The sequence below is a fragment of the Petaurus breviceps genome, unplaced genomic scaffold (genome assembly GCF_028583685.1).
Source record: "Petaurus breviceps papuanus isolate PSGF00001 unplaced genomic scaffold, PetGlider_PUasm1.0 40, whole genome shotgun sequence".
NCBI lineage: Eukaryota > Metazoa > Chordata > Mammalia > Diprotodontia > Petauridae > Petaurus > Petaurus breviceps.
In genome coordinates this window covers 5,013,467-5,038,726 of record NW_027186315.1, presented here as the reverse complement: position 1 = coordinate 5,038,726, position 25,260 = coordinate 5,013,467, and the positions used below count along the sequence as shown (strand labels likewise).

Here is a 25,260-nt window from a genome sequence, read left to right as displayed (position 1 = left end):
CTATTAGCATTTTGAGGTTTGAGTAAGTTGAGCAGGACTAGCAAGAGGATCAAGGAGGACATAATCAATTAGCTTTCTCTCATCTCCCTAAAAAAGGCAGGCTATCCTGGAGGGAAGGGTAGATGACACAATCTTCATCATCTATTATCTAGTGTGAAGAGAGAACATTTCATACTTAGCTAAATAATTTTTTTTGATGCTGTCTTATTAGCTTAAAAAACAATAGTACAATAATGGGTTATTTCATGCTTTTTCCTTTGAGCTAAATGTAATCTACCTCTATATCCTAGAAAATCCTTACTAATCTTCTCTCTATTTTCCACTTTAATTATCATATGAGAATCTAGTTGAGGTCTCAGTTATAGCAATACAAGGTAAAGAACTGATCAATAAAAATAAACTGATAGACGTATGTATAAAATGGTTTTACATATTTGTGTGCATGTGTATGTATATATATGTGTGTGTGTGTATGTGCATACATACAGATATTTGCATCTAATGCTATCATCTCTAGGGGGGGAAGGAAGAAAAAAGTTACATGATAACATCATTATATATTTAAAAGAAATACCAAGTTGTACATAATAGATGAGCAGTTTCATGTGTAAACATCTTTTTTTTTAATTTTCTGTCATGACAAAGCTTGTGTTATTTTATAGGTAAAGAATAAAATATTAAAAAGAAAATATCAATTTTAAATCATTAGAAGTGTGTGTGTGTGTGTGTGTGTGTGTGTGTGGAAATGGTAGGGGGAATTTAGGAGACCTGTCTATATTATCCTGTCATAGCTTTTGTCTAAAGGAGACTTTTTCTATTCTACATTGCAGATTCAGATATAGTCAAAATTTTGAATTAATCAAAGTTTTTTTTTAATATGATTATTTTTTCACTCCTTATTTTAACTTGTGATGGTACCAAGGTTCCCACTCCTCTCTGAATTAGGCTATTTTTTGTTGTTAGGCTAGTTTTTTCCTTAAAATACAACAGAGCCATAAATTGTTTCACCGAGTTGTGAGGCAAGGCTATAATTGTACCTTCCTTCATGAAACTTCCTGGTAGCTTCTAAACGATTTGATGGATTTGGTGGAACAAGGATTACACATGTATAATAAGAAGTAATTAAAAAACCTTTCTGTGTGTCAATAAGAAAAAGGTGATTAGGATTATGGAATGATTAGTTAGAGTAAAATGGTCAGGAACAAAGTAAGACTGATGGGGTTAAGGAGGAACTTGATAGAAATAAGCACAGTTGGGTTTGTGTTATTGTTTCTGAAACATTAGCTAGCACAATGACTTATGCATAGCTGGTATTTAAGAAATGTTTGTTGAATTGACCTGAAGTGGGAAGAAAGGTAGAATAATGATTTCAGGCTTTAGCAAGGACAAGGGACTTTTTTTTTTGCTTGTTATTTTTAGGATTCAGAAGAACTTAACATTTTTCTAAACAGAGGAAAAAGGATCCATTAGGTAGGGAGTGATAAAATATGATTTAATGCTCAATGTCTCAGGGGATATAGAAAAGTTAGGGATAAGAGTCAGAGGAGAGGGGCGGCCAGGTAGCACAGTGAGTAAGAACACCAGCCCTAGAGTTGGGATGACCTGGGATCCAATCCAGGCTCAGACACTTAGCACACACCCAGAAACACCTGGCCATGTAACCTTGAGCAAGTTATTTAATCCCAGTTGCTTAGGAGTGGCCAGGTGGCTCAGCGAGTAACAGCAACAGCCAAAGAGTCAGGATGACCTGGGGATTGAATCTGGGCTTAGATACTTAGCACCACACCCATAAATAACTGGCCGTGTAACCTTGAACAAGTTACTTAACCTCAATTGCTTTAAAAAAAAAAAAGAGTCAGAGGACAAGGACCCTGCAACCTTTAAGACAGTATGGAAGAAGGAGAGATCCAGGGAATCAAAGAATGTTAGAGATGAAAAGGACCTTAAATTCATCTTATCTAACCCAACTACCTCATTTCACAAATGAGGAAAACAAGACAAAGATAGTTAAATTATTTTCTTCAGCATGATTTTCTTTTGTTTTTCTTTATTAAGTATGAAGAATTAATTTTAAAAAATAAGAATGAAAATAAATAATGGAGAGTTAATAAATAAGATAGAGTTACTATTAGATATCATCTAACCAACCTTGATGATTCAGCTACCTAATTAAGACAAAATACATTCTCAAATGAAGAAAGAATTTTAAAATATGTTTGCAGGACCACTATCATTTAACTGAATAATCATGGAGAACAAAAACTACACGGCAGGATTAAGGAAGGTAAAGTATTCTGATTTTCAGGGGGGGGGAAGTGAATTGAGTCTGAAATAATATGTCAATGACCTTGATTTTGATACTTGGCCTTTTTTGAATTAAAAAAAAATCCTTGTAAAGCATAGGTATGGTAAAAAATAAATCCTTATATTATCTCTATGCAAAAAAGTGGCTCAATTCACATTTAGTCCTTTACCCCCTCCCCACCCTTCTTTAGAAATTGCCTTAAGCATAGGGGTAGCAGCCATGACCTCAGTCAAAACAAAAGCAAAACTAGACCCAAGTTAAAAAGAAAATCAGGGAAACCATATTGTGTAATATTTCATAATGTAACCATTTGAAATAATATACAGATATTGCAGAGTTTCTTTATATCTAAATCTTAGTATCTAAAAATATTCTCTTTATAGAACAGAATCAAATGTATAGAAAAAAAAATCCCTAACTGATAAATGGTTAAAGGATATTAATGGGAAGTTTTCAGAAGAAGAAATCAAAGCAATAGTCAAATGAAAAGGTTCTCTGAGTCTCTGATGATTATAGAAATGCTAATTAAAAGAAACCTGAGGTACCACTCCAGACCAATTACAAATAACAAATACTGGAGGGAATACAGGAAAAAGTACACTACTGAACTGCTGGTATAGTAGTGAACTAATCCAACAAATTCTGGAGAACAAACTGGAAATATGCCCAAAGGTCTATAAAACTGTTTATTCCTTTATCCCAACAATATTATTGCTACATCTGTATCCCAAAGTGATCAGAGAAAAAGAACAAAAAATATTTGTACATAATGTATGTACAAAATATATGTATAAAATATTTGCACACATCTTTTTGTGGTGGCAATTTGGAAATTTTGGGGATGATCATCAACTGGAGGATTGTTGAACAAACCATGGTATATGATTATGATGAATATTACTGTCTTGTGGGAAGTGATGTGGAGGGTTTTTCAGAGGGGAAATGGTAAGACCTTTATGAAATTATCCAAACTTAAGTGAGAAAAACTTGGAGATCATTGTGTACAATAACAGTAATGTTGTAATGATAATCAACTGGGAAAGACTTGACTACTCTGATCAATACAGCAATCTAAGACAGCTCCAAAGGACTCGTGCTAAAACATGCTATACACTGCCAGAGACAGAATTGATCAACTCTGAGTGTAAATTTACATGTTATTTTCTTACTTTATTTGTCATGCATTTATTTTTTTGAAAAATGGAAATAAGTTAAACATGATTACACATGTATAATATATATATATATCCTTCTAAGTGGGTGTAGCAGGCAGTGACAGGATGGAGAGAATTTGGAACTCAAAATATAAAAATAGTGTAATAAATAAATAATAAAATGAAATGTTTAAAAAAAGAAATCACTTTTATCATAGTTCTGAGTCCATATAGAAAGCACTGTGTGCCATTGCAGATCAAAACATCATTGTCAACCACTTTGATTGCCATTTCCTCTCAGACCCTGACAGTAAAGGTTCCAGATATTAAAACCAAGAGCATTAGTTACAGCAGTGTCTTCCAAGGAACTTGAGCTGCTTTTTGATAAACCGACAGAGTCATCATTAAAGGCAGACATCACTGAATAAAAAGGGAATCACCTTCCTCATCATTCCCACACATAGGAAAGGGAACAGATAAAGGAATACATCATGTGCCAAGGATGTCAAACAACCACTGCCACCTGAATCACCATTTCTTCTCAGACCCTGATGGAGAAAGTCCAGGAAGCTAAACCCAAGAGGCTTTGCAAAAGCAATGCTTATAGGCTAGTGTAAAATGGTTCAATATCAGAAAGTGAAATGATTTTATCAGTGGAAAGTACCTTAAAGAAGAGACTAAAGAGTTTATACTAAGGACAGTGTTTTACTTTATTCATTGCTGCTATTCTGTAAAGATCATGGGGTCTTTCCAAGTGATTTGCACATGAAGCTTTCCATATCTATTGTCTCTCACATAGAATGTGAGCTTCTTGAAATCAGGGACCCTTAACTTTTCTATTTGTGTCCCCAGTGCTTACTTAAGTGATTTATATTTAGTAAATGCTTTAAAAATAATGCTTTATTCATTCACGTAGATAACAATCTCTATTAGCTGTTCTCCAGATTAGTCATAAATTATTGCATTGATCCATGTTCTCAAGTGTTAAAATGTTCTCTTATAAAATATTCTTAAAATATATATTGCACTGATAATTCTGCTTACATTGTTTTGCATTTGTTTATGCAAATATTCCCACTTTTAAATGAAATTGTCCATTTTTTCTTTTGTCATAATAGCACATCTATAATTCATATAACATGGAGATGATGACAAGATGGCAGGGAAAAGGCAGGAACTCATCTAAGCTCTCCCCTAAACACCTCCTAACATCTTTAAATAATGCCATAAAAACAATTAAAGAAACAGTAGAACCCACAAAATAATATATATAATATAATATATATAATATAATATATATAATATAATATATATTATATATATATATAATATAATAAGGGTGCAATAATTTTCCAGTCAATGAAAACTTAGAATGTCAGCGGGAAAGGTCTGTCACACCTGAATTTGAGTGCAGCACAGTCAAGTACAGACCTAGCCAGGGGAGACCTGGATCCAGCAAACTTGGAGGAGACATGGGGAGACAGTGAATCATCAACAGCAGCAGTTGCCTCTGGAGTTCTGTAAAGCCAAGCACAAGCAGCTTTCCAGAGGATGGCTGTTGTGAACATCTTTTCAAGATTCTGATTACACAGTATAGTGAACACTCTATTCCATAACAAATTGGAGAAAAATATTCACAGTAAATAAAGGTATAGCATTCACAGTGTTACAACACATCACAGAGAATCAAAATACAGTATTCACAACAACTTATTATTAATATGGCCACATAGTTTTCATCACAGTGGTCACAAAATTTTCAACAAAGAACAACCATTTAGTAACTCAATAATTCAATCATCCTTGAGGGAGTTTGACAATAGTCAAAGTTCTGCACTGATGGGGGCATACTAAATTAACTTAATCAGTTACTTATTCAGTCATCATTCACTTAGTACAATCATGTAGTCAATCAGTCATTCAATCAAATCAGTCATTTACTATTCAATTGGCATAAAATACACAGACCCTCACCACTAGATCTCTAGTAAATTAAAATTTCTCAGACATCACACAGTATGCAAGTAAAGTCTTCTTTCAGCTTGACTCAAGGTAGTCTCTCTGATTCCCTGGATCCCTCTCCATGGTCCCAGATCCTACACAGATTCACCAAACTGTCACCTGGGTTCAAAAGCAGACATCTCCCCAGTCCTTGTCAAGCTCTCCATGCAGTCTCTGTTCCATGCTGAATCTCACAGTATCCAGTCCACCTCAAGTCCTTTAGAGTCTCTGTTCCTGTGAAATCAAGCTTTAATAAAGCTACCAACAGGTTCATGCAAAGTACCAGCATCACAGTCATGCCTCCTCAGTCTTCGGCAGCTCTGGCTAGCCCTAGGAAATCCTTAGCAGCTCTGTCAGTCTCTTGGACTGCAGAAGTTCCAGCTGGTTCCCAGAATCAAACTCACTTAATCCAGGTTCTCCAAATCAAAATCATTCTCTTAAGCCAGGGAGGGGCTTTCCTCTTCAGCCTCCCCAGCTCCTCTTCAGCATTCCCAGCAGCAGCAGCTTCTGCCACCCTGGAGCTTGCTCCAAGAAGATCTGTCTGACCCAGCAGGGCCTTCTCCTTATATACACACAGAGCATTAGTTGCTTCCTTTTTCAGCCAACCCCTTCCTGTTACATCAGCAACATGGGTTCATACCATCTGTTTCTTTCTCAGAGGATTGATTAATTACTAAGTGCTAAGTACCTGTTACATTTGCCAATATGAAGGAATGTCAAATTCAAATTACATCACCATTACAAGCTCAGCTCACAGTAAGGGGATTAAACATGCGAGTTGAATAACTAGTCAGGAGACTGCAGTTGTCTCTTTACTGGCCCTGGAAGCAATACTAAATTGCTTTGTTCATGCTTATATCTGGGTCACAGTCTTGGGAGCACTAGCAAACCAAAACTTACAGACACAGTAGAATTTGTGGGATTCTTGTCACAATTCCAGGGCAGAAAAGAGTGCTTGTGGTCACACATATATCAGAACACAGGCCAGGAGAGTAACAAACAGATTTTTATTTAGGGAATACCACCTTGGAAAATCTGAAAACTTATGGGTCCCTAGAAGTATCTCTGAAAAGAGCTGCAGAAACCCCTGAATATTGGGACAGCATATGCTCTACCTTTGAAGTGGAGCCACACTGAAAAAAAATAAACAAACAACAGAAAGGAATTCTGATCATAGGAAGTTGATATGGTAACAAGGAATATCAAAAGATATACTCAGAAGTCAACAAAGTTAAAGTTCCAATATTCAAAGTCTCTAAGAAAAATATGAATTGTTCTTAGGTCATGGAGAAGTTTAAAAACTATTTTGAAATTCAAAAAAATAAAAGTAGAAGAAAAATTGAGCAGAGAAATGAGAGTGATGCAAGAAAATCATGAAAAATAAGTCAATGGTCGGGCGGCTAGGTGGCGAAGTGAATAGAGCACAGGCCCTGGAGTCAGGAGGACCTGAGTTCAAATACAGCCTCTGACACTTGACACAATTACCAGCCATGCAACTTTGGGGAAGTCACTTAACCCCAACTGCCCTCCAATCCCCACCCCCCCCCAAAAAAAAAGTCAATAGCTTGGTAAAGAAGACACACACAATACTGGAGAAAAATAACACCTTTAAAAAAATAGACTAGGCCAAAATGTAAAAGTGATACAAAATGCCAATGAACAAAAGAATACCTTAAAAAGCAACATCGTCCAAATGGAAAAAGAGGCTAAAAAATTCAATAAAGGAAAAAAAGCTCCTTAAAAAGTAGAATTTGCCAAATGGAAAATGAGGTACAGATGTTCACTGAAGAAAATAATTCCTTGAAAATCTGAATTGAGCAAATGGAATCTAATGATTTATGAACAATCAAGAAAGAAAACAAAGCCAAAAAATGAAAAATAAAGAAAGACAATGTGAAACATCTCATTGGAAAAAGAACTGACCTGGAAAATAGAGCTAGGAGAATTTTTTTTTTAATTATAAGACTACCCAAAATCAAAAATGAAAAATGGCCCTAAACTTCATCTATCAAGAAAAAAAAAACTGCACTGATATTCTTGAATATGATACCAAAAGAGAAATTTAAAGGATCCACCAATCACCTCTTGAAAGATATCCCAAAATGTAAATCCACGTGAATATTATAGCCAAATTCCAGAGTTCTCAGGTGGATGAGAAATTATTGCAAACAGTCAAAAAGAAACAACTCAAGTATCATTGAACAACCTTCAGGATAACAAAAGATTTAACAGAATTGGCATTAAAGGATCAGAGGGCTTAGAATATTATACTCCAGAGGGTAAAGGCGTTAGGATTACAATAAAATATCACATACCCAGAAAAATTGAACATAATACTTCAGGGGGAAAAAATGGAAATTCAATTAAATTGAGGACTCTTGAGCAATTTTGATGAAAAGACCATAGCTGAACAGGAAATCTGATTTTGAGTAATTTCGAGTAAATTTCGAGTAAAATCTGTAAGACTAGAGAGGAGCATAAAAAGGTACAAGGGATTCTTGAGGTTAACCATTTTATATTCATACATGGAAAGATGAAACATATATAAGAACTTTCTCATTATTAGTGAAGTTAGAAGGAGTTTGCATAGAAAGAAGGCAAAAGTGTTAGTTAAAAGAAGGGATTATAGGTAGAAAATATGAAAGGGAAAGAAAGAGGAATGCACTGAGAGAAAGAGAAAGAGAGAGGTTGGATGAGGTAAATTATTTCACACAAAAGAGGCAAGAAAAAAACTTTTACATTGGAGAGGAAGATGGGGTAGCTGAGAAGGAAGTGAGTGTACCTTACTCTCATCAGAATTCTCTCATATAGGGAATATCATACATACTCAGTTGGGTATAGAAACCTATCTTACCCTGCAGGATAGCAGGAGGGGAAGGGGACAATATAAGGGGGGGAGGGAGTGATTAGAAAGGAGGGCAGTTTCAAGTAGGTGGTAGACAGAATCAATACACTTTTGAGGAGGGACAAGATGGAAGAAGAGAGAAAATGGATTAAATAGGGTGAATAGGATGGAGAAAAATACATTTAGCAAATATAACTGAAAAATAATTGAAGCAAGTTTCTCTGATAAAGGCCTCATTTCTCAAATATATAGAGAACTGAGTCAAATTGATAAAAATAAGAGCCATTTGCCAGTTGAACAATAATTAAGATATATGTCCTATTTTCAATTGAAGTAATCAAAGCTATGTATAGCTATATTAGAAGGTGGTCAAAATTGCTAATGATTGAAGAAGTGTAAATTCTGAGGTACTACCTCATACCTATAAGATTGGTTAATAGGACAGAAAAGGAGGATGATAAATATTGTAGAGAATGTGGGGAAAGTGGGGAATGTGGGGAAAGTTAATGCACTGCTGGTGAAGTTGTGAACTGATTCACCCACTCTATACAACAATTTGGAACTATGCCCCCATGGTTATAAAACCATGTATATCCTTTTACCTTGCAGTACCACTACTAGGTCAGTATCTGCAAAGCCAAAAACAAACAGACTTCCAGAGGACTGCTGCTGTGAACAGCTTTAAGGTTCTGATCTCTATAGTGATCTCTAACAGTGAGCTCTCTATTTATTCAGCAGTAAATTAAAGCAAAACATTCATAGAAACCAAAATACAGTACTTACAATGTTATAACAACTTATCACTAAAGTGACCACAGAGTTTTGACCAAAGTGGCCACACAGTTTTAAGTAAAAGATACCATTCAGTAAGTACTCAACTCAGTCATCCTTTAGAAGCAAGCCTCCTTAAGGGACACAAAGTACAAATGTCAAAGTTCTGCACCCATAGGTGACATTGAATTATGATATTCTCAGTCAGCACTAAATACCCAAGGAGAGGTCTTTTCATCTTGACTCAAGGCTGGCTCTCAGATTCTATGGTACCTCTTCCACAGGTCCATCTCCTGCCTGAATCTACCCAATCACCACCTGGTTTCACAGGAAGGCAACTCCAGCTCCTCTTCCAGCTCCTCATCAATCTTCTTGTCCAGTTCCTTGTCTAGTTACACATTAAAGCTCAAAGTGTCCAGTCCATCTCAAGTCCTTCACAGTTTCTCTTTCTGAGAAGACAAAGCTTAACAGATCCACAACAACATACATGCACTCTTCTGGCACCATCTTCAATTCCCTATCTCTCTGTGAAATCAAAAGAAATCCATGAACAATATCCAAGAGGTCAACACAAATCATTAGATAAGGCCCAGGGCCTATGAAACCCTCCTCCAGGGCTTCTATAAACAGACAACCAGAAAATCCTATTACAAGCCTTCCAGTAAGGTCCCAAGGCTTCTGTAGAAAGCATTACAAACAAAAATCAACACAGACCGAACAGAAAGAGTGCCAGGATACCACAGGTTTTCTCCTTCTTAACTCTGCCACCACAAGAGTTCTCTTATCAGTTCTGCTCTCTCGCAGCTTGGTCTTCTCCTTATATGTGATCGTTAGCTCATCCCCTTCCTGTTGCATGTACAACAGGGGTTCACAAGTTGTAGGATTCACAAGTTGTGGGGTTGACAAGTTCTATTTCTTAACAAAAACTTGAAATAATCATGGCCAAAAAAGTTAAAAGAAACTTGAACTGAAACAGGGTGCTAAATAAGTAAATAGCTGAAACAAGGTGTTACGTACCTTTTGCTTGCCATTATGGTATCCCAAAAGAGATTTTTTTAAATGGAAAAAGGTCTATATACAGAGAAATATTTATAAGAACTCTCTTCTGGAAGCAGGGAGTCAGGAGTATGTCCATCAGCTGGGAAATGACTGAAGAAAATGTGCTATGTGATTAGTGATAGAATATTATTGTACTATAGAAAATGATAAGCTGCATGCTCTCAAAAAAAACCTGGAAAGATTTATATCATCTGATGAAAAATGAAATATACTGTTTACAAAGTAAAAGCAATACTGTAGGATGATGAACACTCAATGACTTAGCTATTCTCAGCAATACAATGATCCAATACAACTACGAAGGACTTAACAGTGAAAAATATTCTCCATTCCCAGAGAAAGAACTAATGATGTCCAAATACAGATTAAAGCATAATATTTTTTTCTTTATTTTCTTGTCATTTTTTGGTCTATGTTTTCTTTCACAACATGACTAATATGGAAATATGTTTCACAAGAAAACATATGTATAACCTATACCCAAATGCTTACCTTTTCAATAAGGAAGGTAAGGGTGGAAGGAGGGAGGGTGGAAAGGAGATAATTTGGGAATCAAAGTTTTAAAAATGAGTTTTGAAAATTGTTTTTACATGCTCTTTGTAAAAAATGAAATATCACATTAAAAAAATCTATAACAAAATAAAACAAAAAAATCATGTAAGATAATTTGTTCACCAATTTCCCAATCAACTGGGCACCTCCTTAGCTGTTTGTTATTTTTTAACCACTAAAAAGATGTTACAAATATATTTGTACATGTGGATCCTTTCTTCTATCTTTGAACACTTTGGTATACAGACCTGAGAGTATTATCAATGGGTTAAAATGAATGTACATTATATATAAGATATGTAATGTACAGTAATATTGGGACATAGATTTCAATTGCTTTCCAGAATTGCTAGAACAATTCCAAACTCCACCAGTAGTGCATTAAAGAATATGAGATACTCTATATTCCTTGTTTGTACATTAGCTATTCCGATTTCTAAATATCCAGAAGATAATATTTTCTTGAAACTTCTAGTTCATTATTATGTGATCATTTGTATCCAATTCATTGGTGCATTTTCAGATTACCCTAGTATATTATGTAGAGTCTTAATCCAAAACTAATTTCTACCATAATCATTTCCATTATTCCCTGGTAACTTTTTGTTTTTGGTCAAAAAATGAATTGTCAATCAAGTAATTGGCTAAGGTCTTTCACCTTATTGAAGTTTGAAAGATTAGATTGCTTTACTTGTATACTTTGTGTCTTTCTTCTCTCTTGTTGATTCAATTCTAATATTTAACCAGTACAAATCAATTTGACAACTGCTATTTTGTAATAAAATGTCAAAGTTTTTGCTAGGCCCTTTCACTTTTTTTTTTCACCTGGATTCATTAACTTTTTTCACTTCAGATGAATTTCATCATTTTTTTCTGGTTCTGTGAATTATTCCTTTAGTAGTTTGATTGGTTTAAAAGTTAATAAGTAAAATGATTAAGGTAATTTAAAAAATATTTTACCATATTGCTTCAACCTACCCAGGAGTGATTAATATTCCTCCTATTATTTAATTGTGATTGTATTAACAAAAAGATTGATTTGTAGTTGTGTTCATGTAGTTCCTCTGGGTCTTATTATTTAGAGTCCCATGTAGCATATATTTTTGTAAATTTTTTTAACAGTTCCATTCTAAATTTTCCTCTTGAGTTTTACTGTTAACAAGCAGAGATGCTGATGATTTATGAGTTTTGTTTTAAATCTTGGAACTCTTCTGAACTTAATGTTTTAATTAATTTTAGGCTCATAATATCATCTATAGAATTAATAATTTTGTTCCTAGTTTGTCTCTGATACAAATATATCCTCTTCCCTGAATTATTTTTTCTTGTATTAGTGCTATAAGTAATATTTCTAGAAAAAAAATATCAGTATCAATAATTGACATTCTTGTCCATAGACTTCATGCTTAATCTTTCTGGAAAGGTGGCTATTTTACTTCTATTACTTGTGATGCTGGGTTTTGTGTTTAGATTTTTACAGACAAAATGTAGACAAGCATGTCCAAATTATTTGTTAGTGAAAGACCATTTATTCCTCTGTTTCCTATTGTATTTTGTCAAAAGTATTTTTCTCTATTTATTGATATATTCATATGATTTTTGTTCTTGTTATTAGTTATGTCGAAAGTTTTCCTGATTAAAAAATCACTTTATGTTACAAATACAGTTTGATCACAGTGTATAAATTTTTTTGAAAAAGATTTTTTGCAGAGAAGGGAACCCTACTCAGAGAGAGGAGCAAGGGAAGAGGGAGAAGGAGACAGAGAAGATGGGGAGGACTCAGAGTGGCAACAATACAAGAGGTCAGTGACCACCGGCTCTGAAGTGAAAGTCCTTTGAAAATTTCTGACTGTTGGAAGAACCTGAAGGTCAGTAAGGATTAGGAAATGGAACAGTTAGCCGGGGTCTTGAAGATGATGAAAATATGACACAAGATGGACAAGGAATGATTTTTGGATCTCCAAGAACAATTTATGAAAAGCAAATATAGAGCCTTAAAGATACAGATTGGACCGAAATATCCAGAAACCACCTCATTTGTAAGATTTGTAATAAAATTTCATATGAATGGACAAATAGTTCTAATGGAATGGTGGATCCAAGAGTCATATCTGCTAGCAAAATGGCAGAATTTATATAGCATCAAAGTGATGCTTCAAGAGTTTCCATGTCTATTGATGTGTAAAGAAAACATGAAGTTTGCTCAGCTGCCTGAATGACAATGTTACAGCAATTAATAATAATTTAAAAAAATCTTCCTCCTTTGTTCAGTTTTAAGCTGTCTTCTTTTTCCACAGTAGTAAATTTTCTAAATGCATCTTGTACACCTCAAAGTACTGGAAAGGAAGTTCCCATTCAAAGGCAACTTATCTTAAGATACTGTAAATGATACATTTTTTTGCATTTGAAATATGAGCTCTGCTATAACAAAAAATATTTTTTGCATTAAAGTTCATTAGAGATTATTGGGTTATAATTTATGCACACTGCCCTTTATTTTTGCCTTCTCGGTTTAAGTATTGAGGATATAATTGTATCAGAATAAGACTTTTATAAGATCTCTTTTTCTACTTTTTTAAAAAACCTGTCTAATATAGGAAATGATTTGTATCTTTTGTATAGCTTGTAAATCCATATGATCCCTTTGCCACCCAAACCAAATGAGGAGACATTTAAAGACTTGTTCAAATTTCATTTTAACATGTGGATGTTTAAATAATCATTTTTCTCTATTAATCCTTCAAGTTTATATATTTTCTAACTATTCAAGTATTTTATTTAAGTTTTAAGTTTAATTTAAATATTTGGTCAATATATCTTCATAATAATTATCTTTGTTTCTTTTGTATGTATTGTGAATTCTCCTGTTGCATTTTTATTATAACTACATATTGTAATCTTTCTTTTTAAAAATCAAATTAACTAATAACTATTAATTTTATTTAAATTTTTAACTATTTTATGTTTATTTTTAATATTTTTTATTTTATTATTATTATAAATATTTTTAATTTAAATTAAAAACAGTGTTTATTTTATTTAATTCTTTTTTCAGTTTTATCAATTCCTTCAGTAATTTTCAGAATTTGTATTTTGCTGTCCAATTAAATGTTTTACATTTACTTTGTTATTTTCATAAGTTTTATGCTCTTTTTATTAATATGTTCTTTCCTTCTTTTCCTCATGAAAATCTTAAAGGCAGACTTTTAGGGGTGCATAGGCAGTACAGTGAATAGAGAACTGGCCCTGGAATCAGGAGGAGATGATTTCCAATCCAATGTCAGATACAAAACTTACTATCAGTGTGACTTGGGCAAGTCACTTAACCCCAATTGCCCTGCCTTCCCCCTCCAAAAAACAAAAAAGAAAAAAATTCAGATTAAAAAAAAATCTGTCCTCCCAAATCTGTATGTGTATATGTGTGTATTCATATGTGTGTGATTTTGTTTGTATTGTTCTCAGGTTTATTTTGGCAGATGTACTGCCAGATATTTTACAATGTGTAGAATTATTTTAAATGGGGTGTCTCTTACTATCTCTTCTAGCAAGGTTTTGTTTTTTATATATAAACATGCTGATGATTTCTGTGGATTTACTTTATATCCCTCTACTTCAGGATATCTTACTCCTTTCCCTCTCATGATTACTTTTATGCAAGAAATTTTTATATGACCTTGGATATATAAGCATACAAAATAATTACACAAATCAAACATTTACTAATAATCATTAAGAAATTTATTGTAAAACAATTCTTTTGCATACATATAATTTTGCTATTTATTAAAGATGAAAACAAATCTATAGTAATGAAATCAATGTGCTTTTTATTTTTGCACATAGAATTAAATCTTGGTAGAATATTTGATACTGCAGGACATAGAGTATCATCAGTTTTTTTTTTTAGAGTTGTTTGATATTTTGATTTTATACCCATGTTTCCCCGATAATAAGACCTATCCCGAAAATAAGCTCTCCCCTTACTGTGTAAGATTCCTCTAAAATAAGCCCTCCCCCTAAAATAAGCCCTATTGAGATTGCTACTGTAGTGAAGGTGGTCCCCTGCGCTACACACTACATTACGGTACCCTCTCTATGCACCGTCCCCCCCCAGTGAAATGCACTCCGTGCTCTGAGCTGCATCCTATCAGAGCTGCAGCAGTGAATGTGTCATCCTGTTCTTCCCCAGTGATTTGCTTGCTGGCACCATTGAGAGCAGTGCTGTGGAGGAGAGCTGAGGCAGGACAACATAAGCCCTCCCCTTAAAATAAGCCCTCTGGTGTTTTTCTTTCCAAAAAAATTAATAAGACAGTGTCTTATTATCGGGGAAACACGGTAATCATTGCTGAGAATATCTCTTCACATAAATGCATAGTAAAAATGGTAGAAGTGTGTTGAGAGACATTTCAGAAATCGTTGGACATTCTGTCCTAATCCCAAGTCAAACTTGATTTAACCATCTTGTATCTACAATTAAAACATCATAATTCATAACTTACAATAGTCTTGAATTTGAACTGAGCTATTTCTGGCAATGATCATTGGTGTTGAATGGTGTGACTTTATTTACCTCATAAGCAGGGCAAAGTGCTCATGTTGTATAGTTAGAACCAAGGCTACACTGAAGTCATGTGTTGCATCATGGGCAAGCACTGCCAGAAACACCTTGACTTCATTACGCGTTTGATTTTGAATTAATTTTTGGTCATTGCATGTTTAGAAACCTTTAACTGTTGCCACATCTTTTGTGACCCCTGACCCACAGTTTAGGAAGCACTGCTCTACTTTGTTAAAATTATTCTTTCAATTAACTGTTTAGCTGAGTCTTTAAAATTTTCCCAAGAATATCATCATATTGTCAGCAAAAAGAAATAATTTTATTAACTAATCGTCCATTCTGGTTTCATTTTTTTTCTTCTCTTACTCTTATTGTTAGGATTTCTAATACAACATTAAAAAAAATTGGTGACAGTGGACATACCTGTTTCACACCTGGTCTTACTGCGAATGCATCTAGCATGTCCCCATTGCAAATAATGCTTGCTGATTGTTTTAAGTAAATTTTTTAATCTGTTTTCTTAATCAGTTTAAGGGAAAATCCATTTATACCAATACTTTCAAGTCTTTTAAATAGAAATGAGTGTTGTATATTTAATCTCACCTTTGATTTTTAGGATTTCCATTTAGTGACTAATTATTTTTTTTCATTTTTCTTTTTTTAATGGCACAACCAATTCATTGGTCTATTCTTTCTCTGTTTTATTGATGTAAGCATTCAGATATATACATTATCCTGTGATCATTGCTTTTGCTGTATCCCATAGGTTTTGAAATATTTTCTCATTATTGTCATTCTCTTTAATGAAATTATGTCTATAATTTATTATTTAACCCACTCATTCTTTCCTCAGTTGCCTTTCTCACAAGGTTGGAAAATTGGAGGCTAGAGTATTAAACTACTTTCAAAATTTTCCTTTCTAAAGGATTTGGAACTTTCCAGGTAACTATCTTTTCTCTCAGTGGTCCTGCTTAGTTTCCCCTTGTTATAGGAATGTAAATTTGTAAGATATTTCCTGCTCATAGGCTTAAGTGCACCTGGAGACTGTGGTGGGAGGCTTGTTTTCAGGAGATACTTTGTGATTCTATGAGCCAGGAGTAGGCTACATAAAAGCTTGACGTGAGGCTTTGCTTTGGGCTGACTTTGAGCAGTGTTGTGTGATTTGACAAGATGAGACTCTGGGCAGCCATTGAGAGCCCCCAGCTTTGAAAAACCCAGATGTTGATGCTTCCCTCTCTGGTAACTGAGTAGGTATGGATGTAATGGCTGGAGAGTTGGAGGCCTGTCTGCTTGATCTGTTTGTTTCTGTCTTGTAACTTTTACTTGTAACTTGTCTGTATACTCGGAAGTTCAGGGTGCTGACTTTTTCCCATGAACTAGCTGTGACTATATGTTTGATGATTGAAGCAAGATTGTTAACCCATACTGATTTCCTTTCCTTTAGAAAATCAGATCTAAAAAACTGTGTTGGCAGCCACCCTAGGGGTTCTTGCTTCTACACGCCTCTTAGAAACATCATGCTTCAGCACTATGTCCCCACTAATGCCTTTCCATGTACAGTTTCCTCTTGCATGATTGCCTTTGCCTTTAAATTGTTAGGGCAGGTTCTGCTTTCTTTTCTTATTTGTAGCCCCACCTTATTAAATTATTACATTTTATCAATAAAATATACATTTAATATTTATGCTTTTCTGCATTTTTTTCAAGGTTTTTGTGCACTAATTTGTAGAATATTTTATAATTCTCTGAAACACAAAGATAATATAATATAAAACAGATTATTGAGAGAAAAAATTGAATTATATTATGTTAAACAGTGATATACCTAATGAATTAATATAATATGAAACATACAACATCTAAATTGCATAAATGAATAGTTAAAATGGCATGTGTATTTGTTATATATGTATGTATGTGTATATATTCATGTATGTATGCATGCCTATGGAGATATACATATATTTCTTCCTACTCTACTATAGCAATAACCAGAGATGTATCACATCAGACTTTTTGAAAATTCTATTTAGTACCTTAACTTTTTCCTTGATAACTTTAAAAAATATATTTCTCTATGTTTTAAAGAGAGGACATTGAGGTCTCCACATTATTATAGCTTTATTGTATTTTTTTCTGTCCTATTAAACTATTCCATTATATATGTACATATTATGCTTTTTACTTCGTATGTATTTCACATTGATATTATTTTGTTGTTTATAGTATTGCCTATAGTATCTTTTGGCATAATCTAGTTCTACTGTTTATCTCTTTTAATAATCTATTTTTTGCTGACACCACTGGCCCTTTATAAAATACAGCAAAAGCATAATAGATTGTGTTCAAGCCCCTTATTTTCACTCTGAGAAAACCTTTTATATTTTAAGTTTGTTTCTTATAAACAATATATTTTTTATTCTACTTCCCTTTATTTCTTCCTCCTACACAATCATGTGGGATAATATGCTATCATACAATTTCAAGATAGAAATAATTTAATATAATATAGATTCCACATGCAACTATCTTTTTGATATTTGCATATGTATGATTTTGTTTTAATGACTTTTTCTAGTCTATATGAGTTAGAATAATCTACATATCTACAAACATACATATATGTACATATATATGTATATATATAATACCTAAATAGTATATATCTTTAGAATAACGTAATACGATGAAATATTAAATGAATATTACAGACTTTTATGCTTACCTTTGAAAATCAACTTCTGAAATTTAAAGTCAGGGAACCATGGCTAGAGATGACTATATCTGTAAAATATCTTCCTTTTTGAGATTAAAAAGCTCAGATTTAACATGATAGTAAAAAAATATTAATTTGATTTTTGGCTGAATTGAAAATGAAACAAATTGTCCAAAGATATGGAAGTGACAGTCCTAATGTACACTGCTCTGGGTAGATCACATTTTAAAAGGTAGTTAAGGGTCACAAGTTCATACTAGATCAGGATCAGTTAAAAGAACTGGTGGTGTTTACCCTTGAGAATAGTCAAGGATGATATGATCATTATTTTTAAATATTTGGAAGTGTATCAATGGGCAAGAAGGAATAGAAGTGTTTTTGTTGGACCCAGGGGGCAGAAGTTGGAGGAATATTTGGAAGGGATCAGGGCACAAATTTAGACTGTTTATAAAGGAAAACTTCCTAACAATTATAGCTATTCAAAAGTGGTCTTAGCTACCTTAGGAGATGGTTGGGTTTCTTTTGTTGGAGGCCTTTGAGTAAAGGCTGAATGACCACTTGACAGGTATATTGTAGAGGGGATACTTTTTCAAGCACAAATTGTGTTAAGTGGTCTCTGAGGTAACTTACAACTTTGAAATTCTGAGATTCTGTGTCTGAGTTTTAGTTCATGCTGTGAGCCTAAGCAAAGTGTCAAAGACATCTGTCACAATGAAACAAGGTGACAGATGAAAACAGGTCCCATGATGACACTAAGACTCTGCTCACCTCTCAGGTTTTCCACTTAGTTGCAATAATATTCTTTGGTACAGTAAAGGAGTTATTAAACCTGCTGTAGTTCTCCTAGATTAAAGGTTTAGTTAAACATCATTTGTGAATTATATCAATTAAAAAGAGTGACTTCAGACCAGTCCCAAATATTAACAGTGTTCTCATATTTAAGACCAGACACCATAATTCTTAAGTTCCCATTTTTTAATTAAATGTAATTTTTCCCAGTTAAATGGTATATATTTTCTCCTTATCCCAACAGAGGGGATTAAAAAAAAAAAAAGGCAACACTCTTGTAATAAATATACTTTTTCAAAAGAACAAATTCCTTTATTGATCATATCTAGTGTGTGTGTACATATGTATATATGTATATATACACATACATAGACAGACACACATAAGCACACAAATGCACATATATCCACACAAATATGTATGTGTATATGCATGCGATATATAAACTACATATATGTGTATCTATATCTATCCATGTAGCTATCTGTCTACTTATCTATATCACATTCTGAATGCTGGGTCCATCTGTTTTCCTTCAAGAGGTGGGTAGTATAAATCATCAATTCGTCTCTTCTGGAATCATGATTGTTGATTGTATTTACTATGTTCTCTAATGATTCTTGTAGGTAGATTTGTCAAATCTTTCCAAGTTATTTTGTATTCTCTTGTTTCCTTTTCAATTAATTTATGTAGTGCTGAGAATGGAAAGAAAAAGATGGAAAGTATAAGAAAATTTGTACTAAATAAGTGAACTTGGAATTAGATGACATGATTTGAGTCCCAGCTTTGCCAATGATGTCCAAGACATTGTATGTCTTGGACAAGTCACTTCCTGTCTCTGTGCTTCAATTTTTTCAGCTATGGATGTAGGGATAGAGCCAATATGGCAAAGACAAGCCAGGAAGTTGCCTCAGTTCTCCCAATTTCCCTCAGAAACAATGTTAAATCAAGCCTCTAAACAGATTCTGGAACAACACATGGACTGAAACAATTTTCAAGCTTAAGATAACTTAGAAGGACTTTAGGAAAGGCCTGTCACACTTGGGTAAAAGGGAAGTACAGCCCAGCAAAGATGGTGTCCAGTCAAGTCATCAAGAGCTTCTTAGCCAAAGCCCAGAGCAGCACCTGAGGCCAAATTGTCCTGATGCAGAAGGCCACTGGCATAGCAGGCCAGCTGTTAGGCATCCAGCTGGAGGACAGAAGGCAACATACCAGCCCAAAAATTCATGGTACAATAGGCACAACTAGGCCATGCCACCCCAATGCAATGAGCAAGTCATCAGCACCAGGGAGCCCTTGCCAGAAATCCAGTAACCAGACCTCTGGCTCTCAATAAGAGAAGTTTGAGACAGTGCCCACTGTGTCCCAGGAGAAGAACTCAATTTTAAAAGTCACAAACTATGCTAGAAAATGAATTAAGAAGACCAGAAAAAATTGTTGACCATAAAAACGTACTATGGGGACAGGGAAGATCAAAATACAAACTCAAAAGAGGGTAGCAATGTCAAAATTCCTTCATGCTAAGCTTCAAAGGGGAATATGAATTGGTTTCAAGTCCATGAAGTACTCTTGGGAGAGCTCAAAAAGTATTTTAAGAATTAAATAAAAGAGGCAGAAGAAAAAGTAGGAAAAGAAATGCCAGTTGTACAGGGAAAAGTTAACAGCTTGGGAAAGGAAGGGAAAAAATGAAGAAAACAATTCATTAAAAAATAGAATTGGCCAAATGGGGTAAATACACTTGAAAAAACAACTCCTTAAAAAGCAGAATTGGCCAACTGGGGGAGAAAGAAAAAAGAACAAAATCTAATTGAAGAAAATAATTACTTAAAAATTAGAATTAGGAAAGAGGAAACAAATGACTATATGAGACATCAAGATTCAGCCAAAGGAAATCAAAAGAATGAAAAAATAGAAGAAACTCTAAAATATCTTAATGGGAAAACAACTGACTTGGAAAATAGACTTAGGATAGCTAATTTAAGAATACACTACCTGAAAGCTATGATCCCCAAAAGAGCCTGGACAGCATTTTTCAGTAAATTATCAATGAAAACTCCTCTGATATCCTAGAACTACAAGGTAAAATAGTTTTAAAGAATCCACCTCCTGAAAGAGATCCCAAAATTAAAACTCCAAGGAATACTGTATTCAAATTTTAAAATTATCAGCTTAAGGAGAAAATACCACAAGCAGTCAGAAAGAAATAATTCAAATATCAAAGAGCAACAGTCAGAATTACACAGGACTTATCACCTTCTATATTAAATGATAAAGGGCCTTGGAAAGTGAAATTCTAGTAAGGAAAAGAGCTTGGATTACAACCAAGAATCAGATTCCTAGCAAAATAGAGCCAAATCTTTCAGGGGAAAAGATGGATATTCAAAGAAATTGGGGACTTTTAAATTTCCTGATGAAAAGCTCAGAGCTAAAAAGAAAACTTTGTCTTCAAATACAAAACTCTAGTGAATTATAGGAAAAGAAACATTATTCAATAAAGTTAAATTGCTTATATTCCAATATAGAAAGATGATATCCCTAGCTTTTGAGTACTGTATCTCTATTAGGGCAGTTAGAAAGTGTATACACAGACAAAAAGTGTGGGTATAAGTTAATTTTGAAGTGATGATAAAATAACAATACTAATTAAGCGGTTAAAAAAAGGATTGTACTGGAAGTAGGGAAAAGGCGGAGGTATATAATACGGGAAATTACATCACATGAAGATGCACAGAAAACCTATTATAGTAGAGGGAAAGAAAGGAAGGGCTGAGCATTGTTCATTGGATTTGGTTCATGGAGAGATTGACATACATACTCAGTTCAGTATAGAAATGTACCTCACCCTACAAGGAAGTAGGAGTGAAAAGGACAAAGAAAGGGGGAAAGTGGTTGATAGAAGGGAGGTCAGACTGAGGGAAACAATGGTTAGAAGCAAAATACTGGTGTAGAGGGACAGGGTGAAAGGAGGGAGTTAAGTATAAACAGGAGAAAAATAGAATGAATGGAAATACACAATTATTACTCACCATTGTGAATGTGGAAAGGATGAATTGTCCCTTAAACCAGAAGTGAATACCATAGTGGATTAAAAATCAGAAATCTACAATATGTGGTTTATAAGAAACACATTTGAAATAGAGAAGCAGAGTAAAGGTAAAAGGCTGCAGCAGAATAGGATATGCTTTGACTGAATAAAATAAAAAAAAAAAACAGGAGGAGCAATCTAGACCTCAGAAAAAGCTAAAGCAAAAGGTGATCTAATTAAAAGAGATAAATAAGGAAACAATGTCCTGATAAAAGGTACAATAGATAATGAAGTAACATCAATACTAAACATGCATGCACTAAGTGGTATAGCATCCACATTCTTAGAGAAGTTTAATTAATCATAGGAAAAAAGAAAAAGGAAAACTATATGGGACCTCTCAAAATTAAATCTAATCACAAAATAAACAAGAAAGAGGATAAGGTGCTAAAAAGCATTTTAGAAAAAAGATACCTTTTATAGACCTCTTTAGAAAATTGAATAGTGATGGAAAGTAACATATTTTTTTTTCCAGTGGTACACAAAACTGACCATTTATTAGGACATAAAAACCTCACAGTCCAGTGCAGAAAGGCACAAATATTAAACACATCCTTTTCAGATCATGATGCAATAAAAATTACATGTATCAAAGGGCCATGGAAAGATAAGTTAAAAATTGGGAACTGAACCATATTATCCAAAAAATAATCGAGTCAAGCAACAAATCATAGAAACAATAATTCCATCAAAGAGAATAAAAATAATGAGACAACATACCAAAACTTATGAAATGCAGCCAAAGCAGTTCTTAGGAGAAATTATCTCTAAATGGTTATATGAGTAAAATAGAAAAAGAGAATATCAAAGTCTTGGGCACAGAGGTAAAAAAAGCAACAACTATGAATTGTGGAAATCAAAGGAGAGATTAATAAAATTTAAAGCAAGAAAATAATAGAACTAATAAATAAAACTAAGTATTCACTTTATGTATAAACAAAATAAAATAGATAAACCATGGCTAATTTGAATTAAAAAATGTAAAGAAAACCAAATAATCAGTATTAAAAATACTAATGGTTAAGTTACTGTCTATGAAGAGAAAATTAGAGGAATAATTGAAAGTTATTTTGACAAATTGTATGGAAAAAATCTGAAAATCTAAGTGAAATGGATTTATATTCACAAAAATATAAATTTTCCAGATTAACAGAAAAAAGAAACTAAATACTTAACCCACTTTTGGAAAAATAAATTGAACAAGTCATCAATGAACTCCATAAGAAAAAATCTCTGGGGTCAGAGGGATTTACAAGTAAATTTTATCAAACATTTAAAGATCAATTAATTCCAATACTATGTAAACTATTTGGGAAACTAGGCAAAGAGAAAATCCTACCAAGTTACTTTTATAACACGAATATAGCTGATTCCTAAATAAAGAAGATCCATAAGTGAGAAAAAAATGAAGATCTATTTTCCTAGTGAATATTGATACAAAAAATTAAATAAAATATTAGGAAAGAGATTACAACAATTTATTATGAGGATCATAAACCATGACCAGGTGGCATTTCAACCAGGAATGCAGGGCTGGTTCACTATTAGAAAAAGTATCAACATAATTGACCATATAAATAACAAAACTAACAGAAATCATATGATCGCCTCTATATATGAAGAAAAAGTTTTTGACAAAATATAGCATCCATTTCTATTAAAAAAAACATGAGAGAACATAGGAACAAATGAAGTTTTCCCTAAAATGATAAGTATTATCTAAGTGAAATCATCAGCAAACATCTGTAATGGGGATAGGCTAGAAGTTTTTCAATAAAGTCAGAGGTGAAACATGGATGCCCATTATCACCACTATTATTCAATATTCTACAATACATTTTAGGCTCAGCAATAAGAGATGAAAAATAAATAGAAGGAATTAGAAAAGGTAATGCAAAAACAAACTATGACTATTTGCAGATGATATAATGCTATACCTAAAATTTTCTAAAGAATCCACTAAAGTAATGCCTTGAGAAAATTGTTTAGCAAAATATTAACAATATATATAAATTGTATAAAATATTTTATTTGTTTATATTTGATTTTAATATATTTATTGTATTCATATTTTATTTATATTTGAAATATCTAAATTATTAAAATGTAAATTATATAAAAATACACAAAATTGTAGAATATAAAACAAAGCTGAATAAATCATCAGCATTTCTAAATATTGCCACAAAGCCCAGCAGAAAGAGATAGTAAGAGAAATTCCATTTAAAATAAGTATAAAAAACATAAAATCTTTGGGAATCTACCTTCCAAGGCAAACCCAAGAACTATTTAACACACTACTTTTCATGCGAATGAAGTCAGATATAAATAATTAGATAATTATTAATTGCTTATAGATAGACAAAGCTAATATGATAAAAATTTTAATTCTACTTAAATTTATTTAGTCAGTGCCATACCAATCAAACTGCCAAAATTTATTTTATAAAGTTAGAAAAAATAGTAAGAAAATTCATCAAGAAAAATAAAATATCAATAATATTAAAGGACTTAATGGGAGAAAAAATCAAAAGAAGGAACTTTAACCATATCAGATCTGAAATTTTATTATGAAGCAGTAATCATCAAACTTCTTGGTTCTGGTTAAGAAATAGAATGGTGGATCAGTGGAATAGATTAGGTATATGAGACCTTGTCATCCAGGATTATATTTATCTACTTTTTGGTAAACTAAAAGATTAGATATTCTGGGATAAGAACTTACTATTTGGCACAAACTGATTGGGCAACTGGAAAATAGTATAACAGAAAATAGGCATATACCAATAATACACAACCCCATATACCAAGATGAGTTAAAAATGAGTACATGATTTAGAAATAAAGTGTGATACTGTAAGCAAATTAAGAGAGCAATGAATAGTTTACTTGTCAGATCTATGTAGAAGGGGAAAATTTAGCATCAAAGAAGACATAGGGAACATTATGAAATGTAAAATGGATAATTTTGATTATATTATCTTAAAACAGTTTTGCACAAACAAAACCAATGCAACCAAGATTTGAAGGAAAGCAGAAAGCTTGGAAAGCATTTTGGAGACAGTGTTTCTAATAAAGCCTCATTATTCAAATACATAGAGAACTGAGTCAAATTTAGAAGAATATAAGTTATTTAACAATTGATAAATGGTCAAAGAATATGAACTGGAAGTTTTCAGAGGAAGAAATTAAAACCATCTACAGTCAGATAAAAACGTTCTAAATCAGTATTGATACCCACACCTATCAGTTTGACTAGTATGATAGAAAAGAAAAATAATAAATATTGGAGAAAATATGGAAAAATTGGGACATTAATACATCATTGGTGGTATTGTATAGGGATTCAACCATACTAGAGAGCAATTTAAAACTGCCCAGAGGGCTATAAAACTGCATACCCTTTCATTCAGCAATAGTGCTAT

The 25,260-nt window shown here is 33.2% G+C and overlaps 1 pseudogene; it reads left to right on the top strand.

Moving 5' to 3' along the window:
* LOC138170921 (ubiquitin-conjugating enzyme E2 variant 1-like) overlaps nt 1-12,924 on the top strand; it is a 100,570-nt pseudogene extending 87,646 nt beyond the window's left edge.
* Nucleotides 12,925-25,260: the final 12,336 nt, after the last annotated feature.